This window comes from Arvicanthis niloticus, chromosome 6 (genome assembly GCF_011762505.2).
Source record: "Arvicanthis niloticus isolate mArvNil1 chromosome 6, mArvNil1.pat.X, whole genome shotgun sequence".
Classification (NCBI taxonomy): Eukaryota; Metazoa; Chordata; class Mammalia; order Rodentia; family Muridae; genus Arvicanthis; species Arvicanthis niloticus.
The window spans coordinates 44,208,642-44,224,824 of record NC_047663.1 but is presented as its reverse complement, the minus strand read 5'-3'; the positions used below and the strand labels follow the sequence as shown (position 1 = coordinate 44,224,824).

At 44.2% G+C, this 16,183-nt stretch overlaps 1 protein-coding gene across 2 annotated transcripts in view; it reads right to left on the bottom strand.

Annotated features, from left to right (window-relative positions):
* Positions 1-2,603, bottom strand: part of Taok1 (TAO kinase 1) — an 83,097-nt gene extending 80,494 nt beyond the window's left edge. For both annotated transcript variants that reach the window (XM_076936259.1, XM_034506788.2), the window contains exon 1: positions 1,952-2,603. The gene's annotated coding sequence lies outside the window, so the exon portion shown is untranslated. The remainder of the gene's footprint in view (positions 1-1,951) is intronic.
* Between the last annotated feature and the right edge of the window lie 13,580 nt (positions 2,604-16,183).

Sequence of the window (16,183 nt, the reverse complement as noted above, 5' to 3'; positions counted from 1 at the left end):
AAAAAAAAAAAAAAAAAAAAAAAAAAAGAACTCTCGACAGGCATGGTGGCCCACACCTTTAATCCCAGCACACAGCAGGCAGAGACAGGCAGATCTCTTGTGAATTTGAGGCTAACCTGGCCTACATAGCAAACTGCAAGCCAGCCAGAGAACTCACCACTGCATACACAGTATAGTGAGATGCTGTTTCAAAAAAAAAAAGTTTAAACTGGAATATGAAGGCACACACCTGTAATTCTAACACTTGGGAGGTTGGAGACAGAGGGATCAGGAGTTTAAAGTTCTCCTCAGCCACACAGTTACACCAGCCTGGACTACATGAGAAAGAACTTAAGTCAGTGTCTAGCAGTGCTGCTACATCGTTATTCCTTGTATTCATAATTTTAAAATAACTCATTAAGTAAAGCTTAGACACTAAATGTGATGTTAATAAAATATCAAGATAATTCATTACGAGTTTAGCAATCTTTATTACTCCTAATATTCACATATAGAATATTTTTAAAACGCTTCACTAGTAAATCTAAACAACAACAAAAATGAGAAAAAAAAATGGACCCAGGTGTGGAGGCTTACACCTGTAATCCCAGCACACAAGTGAGTGAGAGGCAGAATTGCTGAGTTCAAGGCAGTATGAATTCAGAGACCCTATCTATAAATTGGGGAGGATCGTACATCAAGATTTTTATACATCAAGACTTCTTCAGGACTTGAAGACTAAGTTTTTGTTTCAAAGGCACGTACCAGAATGCTAAAACTGTTATTTTTCCTTCTACTCTACTAACCACAAAAATCAACAAGTACTACTGCAAACCAGACAAGATGGTTTCTTTTAAAATAAGTATGGAGTAAAAAAGAAAAAAAAAATGAGTACAGAATATAGATCATAACATAATTGAGTGCATTACCTTAAATTTCCTTAAGAAGGAATATCTGCTACATAAAAGTTTGTAACAATAATTTTCAGAATTTTTTTCTGTATCAATGTCATGCAAAATACTATTAACCTTAAAAAGTCACAGCCCAGGGACAAATGTCTGACTATCCCAGTTTGAATGCAATAATTTCTAATAATTCTCAAAGAACTACAAAAGCCAAAGGGGGGAAAGGGAAAGAATCTGAGAGGTGTTTTGTTTTTGTTTTTTTAATCCTAACGAAAACTACAAGACCCTTCAACAATCTATGCGGGAATCCTCCTCTCAAAACAGAGTAAGAAAAACATCAAACTGTTCTAACATGAGGCCATATCCCTACAGTAGCAAAAGCGGACATACTTCCTATGGACGTATCTCAGGGGAAGAATCCGAACAGTATTGTAATCGATTTAAAACCAAAGGGAGGAAAAAAAACCTAACCTCTCCAAGGGAAGCGCCACTGCTTGCCTCTCCTGCCCCCCACCCCCACTTCAGTGTATACATGGGCATGTGTACCAAGAAATTGACTTGGACTCCTGCAGCACTGCAGTAGACTAGAAGATGGGGGCTGGGGGTACTTCCATCACCCCCTTACATTATAAAGGTGCAGATTTCCTTGGGGAGGAGTGGAAATCATCCAGTTGGTTGCCCAGAGCATTCTCCATTCCCAAGAATACAGACACTACAAAGGAGGAGGAGCGGGATGAGCAGAGAGACCAGAAAGGGACCTCGCGCCTTTAAATCGGGGTGCACGTCAACTCAAATCTCCCTACTAGAGCCACACCTTCTTAGAAACATCCCCTTCCACCACCTCTTCCGGTGACCCTTAGGAAAAAGAAATGCAATTGCTCTGGCCCCTCAAAACAGGAGGGCGCCCAGCTCACCAGTTTTTCACCCCACCCACAGGCTCACAGACCCTCCCTGTCTCCCTCCCCCACTCTACCCCCAGATCTCTTCTTTCACCCAGAGAGGCCTGAGTGGGCAGAATTTCCCCGCCCCCTCCATGTCTTCCTTTCCCAAAGCAGAGGTGCCCTTACCCCTTCGCCGGCAGGTCTGGGGCAGAGCAGACGGGCGCAGACCCCTGGAGCGCCCCGGTGGCCGCAGCGCTGGAGAGCGAGGAGTGAGGAGGAGGGGGCCCGGCGACAGACCGCCGCCCCCCCCCCCCAGCCACCCAGCCCAAGCTCTGCGACAAGGGGCCGGGGGGAGGGAGGGGGGGACGAGGGGACGACCGGGGTCGAGGAGGCGCCCTTAACGCTCGGGCTCAGTTAAGATGGCGCGGGGGAAGTGCCGGGAGTCGCCGCGGCCGCCGCCTCGGGGGAACCGGCCCGGGCCTCGGCCGCCTCCGGTCCTCACAGCCGAGGCCCTGTCGGTCCCCCGCCGCGGCCCCTTGGCGGGCGGGCCCACGCGCACCCCTCCGCCACCACCACCACCCCTGGGAAGGGGGCGCTCACAAAGAGAAAGAGAGGCCGCGGGCCGGCGGGGCGGGGTCCCCAGGGGCCGAGAGGCCTGGGAGGTTCGCGACTGCTCCGCGCTCTCAGCCCACGAAGGGCGCCAGGGGAGCGGGACCCCTCCTCTCTCCCCAAGCGGGCGGCGGCACCGACTCACTCTCTTCACCACCCTCCCTCTCTCCTTCCAAGCCCTGAAGCCACAGAGCTCGGCCGCTGCCCAGGTTCCCCCCCCTTCCCGACACCACTCCCCTCCTCCCGACAGACATCTCAGCCTCAGATCTCGCGAGACTTCTTGCCTGACAGGCCCGACCCTGCGCGAGACACGACAGCCTGAGCGCGCGGACGCGCGACCTCGGGAGCGCGCGAATACTTACGCTGGGCGGAGTGGCCCGGATTACCCTAAGTGTTAGGCTTGGTCCAGTCCCACCCTCAACTCGCCTTTACCACGCGGGCGTCAGGTGCGTGCTATTCAGCCCGGAAATCCTGAGACGAGCTCATTGCAGCCCTTCCTTCTTCCCACCTCCAGAACATCAGCCTCCCACTAATACTGCCAAAGTGAAACTTTGCTCCAAAGTGTAAAACATCTCATTCCCTGGATCCTCCTCGTGGGATCCAGGGATTAAACTTGGCAGCATGATCACTACGTACCTGCGTTTGTGCGGTTAAATAGTTTGGGAAAGGCAGTTAGACTTGCATATAAGCCATCCTATAAATTTGTGATGGAAGAAAAGGAACCTCAAAGGGCTTTGTGCACTCAGAGTGAGTAAAAAACTGTTTTCAGTATAAAAGAAGCAAACTTGGCCAGTAATCAGGAAACAGAGGCAAGTAGATCTGAGTTCTAGGCCAGCCTGGTCTACCTAGTAAATTCTGGGTTATTCAGGGGTACATGGTGAAACCTATACATAGTAAAGTAACCTATGTAGGAAAGAGGTAAATCTTATCGTGGGTTTAGAAGGGATTTTTAAAAACACACACACCACCTGATTGATCGCTAGCCTAGAACAGCCTGTAATTGTTATTGAGGAACTAACAAGTGAACTGGTAGTGACAGGGCACACCTGTATTCTATAATCCCATCACACAAGAGGCTGAGGCAGGAAATCATGAGCCTGAGTTAGAGGCCAGCTTGGGCTATATTTTAACAACCTTAATGGATGGATGGATGGATGGATGGATGGATGGATGGATGGATGGATGGGAAATTGAGAGCAAGTACTGCTTGCTTTTGCAGAGGACAGTTTTCCAGCACCCTTGTGAGGTAACTCATAACCAATGTAACTCTAGCTCCACAGTATCTGATGCCCTCAGGTACCCTCTATGGGGTCCTATATTTGTGTAAGTGCACACACGCACACACACACTCTAAGGAAGTAAGTACTTGAGTCTGGCGCCTTAGACCACTCGGCCATCCTGACACATCACACACTCTAATTAAAATAAAATATTTTTTAAAAACTAGAAATCTCTTTTAGCTGGGTATGGTGATGCACAATTTTAGTTCCAGTACTCAGGAGGCAGAGACAGGAGGATCGCTGTAAGTTGGAAGCCAGCCTGATCTACAAGGCAAGTTTCAAGGAAAGCCAGGGCTACATAGAGAGAACCTGTCTCAAAAACAAACTAATATACATACATATAAACATATATACAGACTCAAAGTTTGTGTGTGTGTGTGTGTGTGTGTGTGTGTGTTTTCCTAGTGTGGTGGCCCATGGCTCTACCTCCCCCAGCATTTTGTTGTTTGTTGTGAATGCAGGAGAATCAACGGTTCAAAGTGAAGGCTATCCTGGCATAAGGAATTTGAGCCAATCTGAGTTATATCAAACTCTATCTCAAAACCAAGCAAACATCCAAAAAAAAAAATGCCTAAAGTCATTTAAGAAAACATATGCTTAGGCTGGAGAGATGGCTCAGTGGTTAAGAGCACTGACTACTCTGCCAGAGGCCCTGAGTTCATATTCCCAGCAACTACATGGTGGCTCACACCCATCTGTGGTAAGAACCGATGCCCTGGTGTGTGTCTGAAGACAGCTGCAGTGTACTTAAATAAAATTAAATAAATAAATAAATAAATAAATAAATAAATAAAACAAAACCTTTGGGCCAGAGCAATGGGAGAAGGGAAGGGGGAAAATAGATAGATAGACAGACAGACAGACAGACAGACAGATCACAAATCACATGGTGGGGATGTTTGGCATCTAGCATCCTTATATACAAGCTTCCATACACATGCACATACATATACAGAATTACGGGTGGTAGCACAAGACTGTAATCTTGCCACTTGGGAGGCTGAGGCAGGAGGATTGAGTTCCAGGCCAACCTTGGCTACATAGTAAGACCAAGTGTCAACAATGACAATAAAGACAACAAAAGAACAGAAAATCTCTGGCCTGGGGAGAGTTCAGATGTATAACAGTTGCCTAACACACATAAGGTCCTAAATTAGACTCCCTGATACCACAATGGTGGCTCTTTAACCAACATAACTGCAAAAAATAGATCTGTCCTGGGAGTTTTATGAGTAAAACTTTTCTGAAGAATAAGAAGCAATTTAATTTGAAGAATTCAAGATTTCAGTAAACTAAGGGAGTCAATTGACCAGGATCAGAAGAGCAAGCCCTTACACAAATATAGGACCCCATAGAGGGTACCTGAGGGCATCAGATACTGTGGAGCTAGAGTTACATTGGTTATGAGTTGCCTCACAGGGGTGCTGGAAAACTGTCCTCTGCAAAAGCAAGCAGTACTTGCTCTCAATTTCTCATCCATCCATCCATCCATCCATCCACCCATCCACCCATCCATCGAGGTTGTTAAAATATAGCCCAAGCTGGCCTTAGCAAGCCCTAAGAATGTGACTCATTCTTAGCACTTTTTGTTGAGGTCAAGAGCCCATAATCCCAGAGCTCAGGAGGCTGAGGCAGGAGGATTGCTTCAATTCAAGGACAGCCTGAGCTAACGTGGGAACCTGTCTCAGAAAGACAGACAAGTAGGCAGGCAGGCAGACAGGCATACAGGAAAGAAGGAAGGAGATAGGGAGGGAGGAGTAGAGGGAGAAAGGGAGGAAGGGAAGAGGGAGGGAGGGAGGGAAGGGAGGGAGGTAGGGAATATTCTATAGAATTTTTCCACGTTCTGAACTTAACCATATTCTCGTGATATCATTCACATTTGCTTCAAAGCTCAAATTTCCTGGAAATTAGCAATTAAACCTAAAGACTTGATTGTATTTAGGGTACTCTTCTCTTTGTAAGACTGTCTCGTGGATGCTGTTTGTAAAATTTGGGGGGGATTGTTTGATTAATTGACTGATTTATATGTATTTATTTATTTATCTATCTATCTGTTTTTGAGTCAAAGTCTCTCTGTGTACCCCTGGACGTCCTGGAGCTCAATATGTACATGAGACTGGCCCCAAACTTACCGAGACTCTCCTGCCTCTGCCTCCCAAGTGTTGTTCTTTTTATTCTTTGAGTGGGCATGAGTGTGGGTGGATGGGTGTGGGTGGGTGGATGTGGGTATGGGGAGTGTATGATGGGGTGTGGGTGTGGGTGTAGGGTGTATGTGATGATGGGTGGGGGTGAGGTGGGGCTGTGATGGTGGGTGGGGGTGGGGTAGAGGTGTGATGGTGGGTGGGAGTGGGGTGGAGGTGTGATGGTGGGTATGTGTATGTGAATAAGGATCCCTGCGGAGGCCAGAGACTTTAGAACACCCTAAAGCTGGAGTTGTAGGCAGTTACGAACAGCTCAGATTCCCTGGTGCTATATTTGCTCCAGACTGGTTTGGCTCTTTTGTTTGTTTTGGGAATGTTTTTGTTTTTGTTTTTGTTTTTTTGATACAGAGTCTCCATAAAGTACCTCAGGCTGACCTTAAACTCATTACATATCCCAGGCACGCTAACTTCAAAGTTGTGGCCATCCTCCTGCCCCAGTCTTCAATGTACTAAATTACAGATGTGCACCCCCATGGCTGGCTCCCATCTGGGGGTTTTATATTTTGTCTGTCACTACTCCACTCTCATACTTAACCTCCACCTCAGCTATGACAGGTGGATCCACTCCTCCCCGTTGCCCTGTCACAAGCTGTTTCAAGTTGCTTAGGGCTGAGAATTGAACTCAGACTCTCAAAACCAAAAAAAAAAAAAAAAAAGTTGCTACCATCTTGACCCATTACTACAGCATTAACTATTAATACGCTCTTGCCAGGGTGTAGATCAAATTCCTAAGCCTTCTCTTATTCACTAATGCCCTACAAAATTCAAGTTAAATGTCATCTCACTTGAAAGTACTTTTCATATCTCAACTAGGTTTCATTTGAATCTATAAATTTGAAGCCAGAAAATTGTTGGGGGGAAAAAATTAATACCAATGATTTGACCTTGATAGAAAACTTATTCTCAAAGTGACAAAACTCTACCAACATTAATGCTTCCACTTACAAGTAGCCAAGGTACCAAGAGCTTGCTTCATATACTCCAAATTATACAGCTAGTAGGTAAGGGCAGAGCTAGAATCTGAGCCTAGGATGAATGAATCCAAAGCACACTCTCTATCATATAGTATTGTCAACTATTATTGGCAAAGATATGCATGATATATACATTTCTGGTATGTGTCAGAGATGCCCAAGTATGTGTCATGCCTGTTATTGTCCATACATATATCTGTATGTGGAAAAGATAACTTGTCACTGTGTCATCAGGTGCACTGAAAAACATGAGTATCTATCTAAGGGAACTCTTTAGTATTGTGACCCAGTAAAGGACTGAGTCATGGTGACCTCAATTCAACAAGTATACTTATTAGCATGTGATATGGTGCCTCATGCCTACTGATTCTAGCACTTGGGAGGCTGATGCAGGGGGATTACAATGTGGCTGTACCTCTCCACTCAGAATGGGTTTTAGACGGATGTGCAAATGATAGAAGCAACTTCACAGGCTAGGATGTACAGGCTGAGCATGTACAGAGTTACTTTGGCTGGGGGTTAGTGGTTTTATGTTTGTTTGGTTTGTTTCTTTTTCAAGACAGGATTTCACTATGTAGCTCTGGCTGTCCTGGATCTCTCGAAGAGAGATCTCTCACAGAGATCTCTCACAGAGATCCACCTGTATCTGCTTCCCAAGTGCTGAGATTAAAGGCTTGTGCCACTAAGCCTGGCTTCAGAGTTACTGCTTCATTTTTTTTCTTAATAGCTTATTTATTTTTATGTGCATCGGTGTTTTGCCTGCATGTGTGTCTATGTGAGGGTGTTGGATGCCCAGGAACTGGAGTTACAGACAGTTACAGACAGTTACTCACAGTTGTGAGCTGCCATGTTGGTGCTGGGAATTGGGCTTGGATCTCTGGAAGAGCAGCTGGTGCTCTTAACCACTGAGCCATGTCTTCAGCCCCTAAAGTAACTTCTTAAGCTCTGTGTTCTCCTAGGATGGGATGCAAGTCATGAACATGTTTTTAAAATACCAGTCTTATGCTCAAAGTCATAGATTCGATTCCAGAAACTGGAAAAAGGGAGAGAAGAAAGGACAGAAGGGTTGGGAAGGGAAACATGTAGGGAACACTGGAGGGATGCAATCTTTTAAAAAGATTCTGCATGTGGAAGCCACAAATTCTTCTATTTTAAACCACAAGGATAAATGACTGTTGGGTCGAGTTACCAAAAGATGGTAGAATGAAATTCAGTCTGAGAAAGTCCTGACCCAGCCAGGCAGTGGTGGCACACACCTTTAATCCCAGCACTTGGGAGGCAGAGGCAGGCGGATTTCTGAGTTCGAGGACAGCCTGGTTTACAGAGTGAGTTCCAGGACACCCAGGGCTACACAGAAAAATCCTGTCTTGAAAAAAAAAAAAGAAAGAAAGAAAGAAAGAAAGAAAGAAAGAAAAGAAAGAAAAGAAAGAAAGAAAGTCCTGACCTGGAAAGCTTGCAGTCTCAAGTATCAGATAAACTTCTGCACCAAGCCATAAATAAGTTAGAGCTAAAAGAAACCCAGCCTTGAAGAAATTCAGCAGTGGATCAAAAAGAGCTACAGCAGCCATTTAAAACAGTCTTGACAGCGGTGGTTCACACCTTTGTTCCCAGCACTCAGGAGCTAGAGGCAGGCAGATCAATGTGAGTTCTAGGCCAACCTGACCTTCATAGTTTCAGGACAGTGAGGGCTACACAGAGAAACCCTGTCTCTAAACAAATAAACAAACACAAAACAAAACATACTATTGACTTGGTAGTCCCAGCTTCCTCAGCCACTGTCAGTGACCAGTCACTTTGTATCATTAAAATAACTATACTGAGCACAAGTCTCCCCATCTGTGAAATAGGGTTAGTTGAGGACCATAACCACAGCTCACTAATGAAATTCTTGTTTGACATGCACAAAACTCTGAGATCCATCTGAACTACCACTGAAGAAATGGATTTGACATTAACCCCCTCAGACATTTACAAGAGGATTAAATCAAATAACATGTAAAATGCTTAGCTTAGCACCATGCCTAACCCATGGAAAATGTTTGACATGGTTAGTTTTTATTGCCTATGTGTAAGGGGGTAAGTATTTATCCCACTGCTCTGACACTACCCCACTGGCAGGCATGCCATGATCAGTGTCTTACAACTGGGATTGTCTAGGACATCTGTGACGATGAGAGAGGTTGGGCAGCATGTTTGTGGACTGAGAGGTTTTGTTGGAATGTATCTTCAAGACCAATTGGTGATTTCTGTCATGGCTTTTCTTTGCCTGACATCTGCTAAGATTAAAAAACAAAAAGCTATGTGAATTCTTAGCAGCATTGTGCCACATGGGTTATGAAACAGAAGAGCTGGCATTCAAACCACAAAAAAGCCAATGGTTTAACACCTGAAATTATCTTTGAGCTTTATTTGTTTTTTTTAAGACAGCCTCTTGTTGCTCAGGCTAGCTTTGAATTGAGTTTGTTGTGAACTCAAGGATGACTTTGAGAAAATCCTTGACCTTCTGATCCTCCTGCCTCCGCTGCCCAAGTGCTGCAATCATAAATGTGTACTGGGAATCAAAACTCAAAACTTTGTCCATGCTAAACAGCACCCTAACAACTGAAATATATCCCCAGCCCAAGCCCAACCTCAAATTTTTGGTCCCCTTGACTCCCCCGTTCCAGTGCTAAGATGACCAGCATGCTGGTTCCATGTTTGCCTTAGGATTTTGTTATTGTGGGTGGTGGTGATTTTGTTTGTTTGATTGGTTTGGTTTTTTGAGACAGGGACTCCACCTGCCTCTACCTCCCAAGTGCTAGGATTAAAGATTAAAGGTATGTGCTACCACACCCAGCTATTGTTTTAACTACGTAATACTGAAAAATAAGACATCATTTGGTTTTGGTTGAAAGTGGCTGTTCAGCCTGGTATTGTAGTGCATGGCTGTGATCCCAGGATTCTGAAGATGGAGGCCAAAGGAGGATCAGGTGTTCAAATGTATGCTTGGTGCTGCCTTTAATCCCAGCACTCGGACGACAAAGACAGGTGGTTATCAGAGTTCGAGGCCAGCCTGGTCTACAGAGTGAGTTACAGGACAGCCGGTTACACAGAGAAACCCTGTCTCAAAAAACAAACAAACAAACAAACAAAACAGCTATGTTTGGCCACATAGCAAGCTTGAGGATAGCTTCTGTTATTTGAGTCCCTGTCTCAAAAAGAAAAAAGGAAGAAAAGTAACAAATAAAATTTAAATGGGGGAGGAGCATATATTTATTACACCATAAAAATTCAGGGGAATAGACTACTTAGCTGGCATGTACAATGTCCTGGCTTTGATCCCAGTGTTGAGGGGGTGTGAAAAAGTCATGAATTTGTTTGCTTGTTCTTGCAGTGTTGGGGATCAAACCCAAAGACTTGTCCCATCTCTGTCACTTCTCTCTCTCTCTCTCTCTCTCTCTCTCTCTCTCTCTCTCTCTCTCTCTCTCTGTGTGTGTGTGTGTGTGTGTGTGTGTGTACCCTGGGTATGATCCTTTAGCTATTGTATTTTGTTTTAAGGTTCTATATGTCCATACTAAGAACAAGGGTGGGCTGATAAATGTGGGTTCTTCAGCTCCCACTCCGCCATTAGTGCTCTGTACTCCAGCATATCGACGATTACCATCGATACCCTGTACACACTGGAAATGAATCTAAAAGTTTTCTGATATCAGGAGGCCTTTTTTTTTTCTTTTCTGTACTGAGGATTGAATTTCAGGCCTCATACATGGTAAGCAAGTACTCCTTTTATTGATATGGTTTTAAATGTTTATTTATTGTGTATGTGTAAATGGTGAATGTGTGGCGGTTAGTGGTCGGCATTTAGGAGTATGTTCTTTCTCTCCAGTTTGCGTTCTAGGGATCAAACTCAGGACACTAGACTTGGCAGCAGTGCCTTTACCCACTGAGTCATCTGGTCAGCCCTAATATGGTTTTTATACTTACTAATAACAAAATCCTTTTTCTCAAAGTTTCAGTTTTATGCAATATTTCAGCCTGCTTAGTATATGAGCTTTCTTGCATAAACTGCTTTTCCCTTACACACTGTCCAGAAACTTCTGAGCAGGGGGGCAGATGTCTGATCTAATTATCAAACGGCACCATATAAATGGTTACCTATCTATATCTCCTTTCCATAAGTTCTCCTGACACAGAGCACAGATATTTTAAGTACAGAATTGAAGGCATCCGAGGCATCAGGAAAACAGCTCAGTGGCCGGAGGCCTGTGAACCAACTATGAGAACCTGAGATCAATCCCTAGGACATACATGGTATAGGAAGAAAAGCAACTCTCAGGAGTTATTCTCTGATCACTACACACTTGCTGTCACACACACACACACATACACACACACACGAGAGAGAGAGAGAGAGAGAGAGAGAGAGAGAGAGAGAGAGAGAGAGAGAATCAAAAGCATTTGAGACTTTATGACCTTGGTTCTCAACCTGTGGGTTACAACCCTTTGACAAACCTCTATCTCCAAAAGTATTTACATTACAATTCATAATAGTAGCAAACTTACAGTTATGAAGTAGCAACAAGAATAATTTTATGATGGGGGTCCCCAGGAACTGTATTAAAGAGTCACAGCATCAGGAAGGCTGTGAGCCACTGCTCTATTGGACCACCAAGTCAAAACTGAAGACTTGTGAAATGCTGGCATAAGGAGCTTTCACAGAGCCAGGCAGTGGTGGCACTTGGAAGGAGGTAGAGGCAGTCAGATCTCTGAGAGTTCGAGGCTAGCATGGTCTACAAATTGAGTTCCAGGACAGCCAGGTACACAGAGACCAACACCCTACACACACACACACACACACACACACACACACACACACACAAAGAAGCTTTACAGAGCTCATATTTCGGAAAGTTTGCATCTTAGTGTCTTGGGGTTTGTTTTCATATAACAAAAGAATGCTGGACCAGGATGCTGGACTAGCAATGGAGGAAAAGAGGGCTAAGAAGAATGACTATAAAAGATCCAAAGCTATATCATCCTGGTTTAGCCAGCCAAAAGCAAATGGAAACTTCTAGATCTGATATAACAGTGTATAGACTCCAAATGAACAACTCCAATGAACAACAATTAATTTTATTTTAATTCCATGTCTATAGGGGTTTGTCTATATGTATGTCTGTGAACCACCTATATGTAGTGCCCACAGAGGCCAAAAGATTCCCCTGAAACTACAGTTACAGACAGTTGTGAGCTGCCATGTGGGTGCTGGGAATAAAACCCAAGTCCTCTCGAAGAGCACTCAGTGCTCTAAATTGCTGAACCACGCCCCCCCAGCCCCAGGATATACTTTTGAGACTTTAAGTTTCACAGAGATATCTCCTAGAAAATACATGATGCATGTGATGTAACTGTGGCGTGTCCATCCCACAGAGATGCATTCTAAACATTCCTAGAACCTCAGACAGCCCTGAAAACACATGGCATGTGCAGACACTCAGAAACACACACCAGTCAAACACATGGTACCAAGGTAACAGCAGTTTCTGAGGACTCCAGCAAAAGAGCCTATGTTTGCCTGGAGTTTACTCTCCTACTCACTTCCCAGTGGCTTCTCTCCCTCACACTGTAGATGAACAACACCCACACACTCAGTTTGATCCCCACTTTCTACACCAACCCCAGCTTCTAGCACACCATGGGAAATGTCTGTGGAATGACTGAACTGACAGGCCAAGTACTCACTGAATGTCAGCTATGTCCATTACGGCCAGGCTCTGGATGTAGAAGTGAGTAAGACAGTAGTCCTATCTGGAGACGACAGCCTCATGGGAAAGAAAACACTTTGGTTCTAAATGACACAAAACCAGACACAAAACGGCTTAAGGAAAACAAGAATATTTTGGCTTAGAGATGCCTTTGAATCATTTTTAGGTGGGAAGCGACTTTACTTGTGCTCAGTAGGTAAACTTACAGTAAAGTGTTGGCTGCACAAGCATGAGCACCTGAGCTGGGAGCCTTCAGACATATGTAAAAAGTCTAGCCCCTGAAGGAATAATTAAATAATCAATTAGTTAATTAATTTTTAAAAGCTAGGCTTGGCGACACATGCCTTTATGTCTATCACTTGGGAGGCAGAGGCAGGTGAATCTCTTTAAGTTCCAGGTCAGCCCAGTTTACATGGTGACTTCTAGGACAGCCAAGCTATGTAAAGAGACCCTGTCTCAAATGACAAAAAACCAAAGTAGAGAGCAATTAAGGAAGATACCCAACTTTAACCTCTGTCCTCCATGCATATACCAATGTACATGATACATACATGTATACATACACACACACATACACACATACACACATACACACATACACACATACACACATAAATGTGGGAAACAGCTCAAGGCTTGCCTACACAATGTCCTGGGTTTAAGTCTCAGCACTTCATCAATCAAGGCACGGTAGTATACAGCTATAATCCAAGAATCTGGGCGACAGTGACAGGAAGATCAGAAGTTTGAGTTCAACAAGGCCAGGTGCAACACATGAGACTTTACAAGGAAAGCAAACAGAGGTCTAGGGTGAAGGCTGGCTTGGCAGTTACAGAGTTTAAATGATCTGGTTGAAACTCCAGGACAGGTCTTCCAGTGTAATCCCTTGGCTTGGGACTTTACAGCAAGAGGCAGCAAATATTCCAGTCCTTACATTCTCTCAAGCCTATGAAAATACATTTGACAGCTAGTCAAATTGTTGGCTAATTGTCAGACCCTTGACAATTTAGTCACGTTTTCTGTGCCAGGTTGGCAATAAAGTTCAGTGGTAGAATACATGTTTAACATGTTTACATTTGTGAGGCTCTGGGCTATCTGTTCTCTCTCTCTCTCTCTCTCTCTCTCTCTCTCTCTCTCTCTCTCTTTTTCTTTCTCCTTCAATTCTACCATTTATGAAAAGGAATAATATTCATACATACTTAATATGGTTATTGTGAACACAATAAAATAAGCTCAGTGTTTCTAACTCTGTGTGATACAGGATAAGCACTCAATAAACTTTAATTAACAAACATGAATTAAATAGATTGATAATTAATAAAATTAATTAATGAACAAAATTAACTATTTCATTATTGTTGTCACCATTAGAAACTCTCAAGGGAAAGAGAAAGAGAAATTATTTTTTCCAAGATGCCAGAGAAAACCTTGTAACAACCACTGGCCCTGACTGAATCTGAAGGACTAACTCACCATCTTGAGCCAGACCTAGGGGAACATTGGACATCATGGTTTACTCTAGTAAATACATTCCACCCCTGGAACACACTAAACTCAGCAGTACTATCCCCTAGTAGACTGTGAAGAGAGGTCCTGCTTCCCAGGACCATGGTTACTAGAGAAGACAAGAGATGAGCAGTACGATTGGCTTTGTGGGACAGTCTGACTGGTGCCATGATCAGGATAAACATCAAAGCCAATCTGAGGAACTCTGACCTAGACTGAAAAGAACTGAAGAATTGAGAACCCCCCATACACACACACACACACATGCATACACACACGCACACGCACATACACACAGACACACAGACACACACACACCACACACACACACACACACACACACACACGCATGCACGAACACGCACGCACGCGCATACACACACTCTCTGCTGCTGGGGCTGATGACCTGAGAGCTCCCAGACTCAAGCAATGCTCCTTTTGCAGCTCCTAGCCCTGTTACATCACTGTTGCTGGTAAGGTTTTCCATTCTCTATGAACTCTCAAGGGTTTTATTTGAACTTTCTCTCTCTTCAGCTTTGTCATTCAAAACATCAAGCTGAAGCTCAAGATGCAGAGCAGAGAACTGGCCTAGCAAGTGCATCACCTACATTCATCCCCAGCATTGAAGACAGACAGACAGACAGACAGACAGACAGACAGACACACACACACACACACACACACACACACACACACACACACACACCCTATGTGGTAGAAAGAGAGAACTGATTCTGGAAGGTTGTCTTCTGACCAACACCCAAGACCAGGACCATAGCACTTGCATGCCCATATGTCCATAGAGGACCTGTGATCTGTGATCCAGTCCTCCAAACTTACTTAAGAGCTGGGTGTTGAGGCTGGAAAGATGGTTCAACAGTTAAGAGCACTTGTTGCTCTTGCAGAGCCCCAGAGGTCCAAGAGTTAGTTCCCAGCACCCACATAGTGGCTCACAACCAACCATAAGACTAGTTCCAAGGGACCTGATGCCCTTGGAACTGCTACAGGCACTAGGCATGCATGCAGTGCACTTAAACACACATAGGCAAACACTCATAGTCAGGAAATAAAGATAAATAGATCTAAAAATAAAAAGCAAGCTGGGCTCTGAGGCCTACACCTATAATCCCACAACTGGGGAGGTGGAAACAGGAAAGTCCTTGGGGCTGGCTAGCCAGTCACTCTATCCAAACTGGCAAGCTCCAGGTTTGGTGAAAGACCCTGTCTCAAAAACTAAAGTGGGCAGTCATTCACAAAGACAACCAAGATGTCAACCTCTGGTGTAAAGCTTATGTATTTAATATAAATATAATCAGTGAATTAAGCCAGTGGCTTTATTTCTTTACCTTATGCTAGTACCCAATAACTACACAGAGAAACCAAGATTTATTTAAAACTACACCTCAATAGCTGAGCAGTTAAATGATCTACCTTAGCCTTCTGTGGTAATCTGGCTGCCTCCCAGTCCCATCCCATGATACCTGCATATTGTTATTGATCTGGTTCTCTGGGCTTCAGGTGTGTTTCCATGATCTCTCTCCGGACTCTGTCTTTCCTCATGGCTCCAGATCCTCCATCCTCCTCACTCATCTGAGTCTCTCTCTCTCTCTCTCTCTCTCTCTCTCTCTCTCTCTCTCTCTCTCCTCCCTCTGGTTGGCAGACATCCTGCCCTATTCTCTATTCTGCCCAGCCATTAGGTGATCAGCATTTATTGACCAAGCAGAGAATAAATGGTAAGAATTGTTCACACAGACTTGAGACAGGAGATTCTTGGTATAAGCATTACAATGTTGTGCCTGGATTGAAACAAGATGTGAGGGAGGGCAGACAAATAGAGAGATCAGCATTTAAATAACACTAGGGTAAACTTTTACACCATGTACAAAAACGTTATGCCTACACTCTGACCTCCACATGCATATATATATGTATGCATATAAATACACAAGAATAAAATAAGAATTTTTTAAAAATCCCAAACAAACCCCTTCCAAAAAAAGAAATGTGTCTTGGGTTGGGTCTCAGTTGGAAGAGTTGTTAGCATGCAAGAAGTTCTGAGCTTAATCTTCAGCTCTCTGTAAAGCAGGTATGGTAGATTATAGCT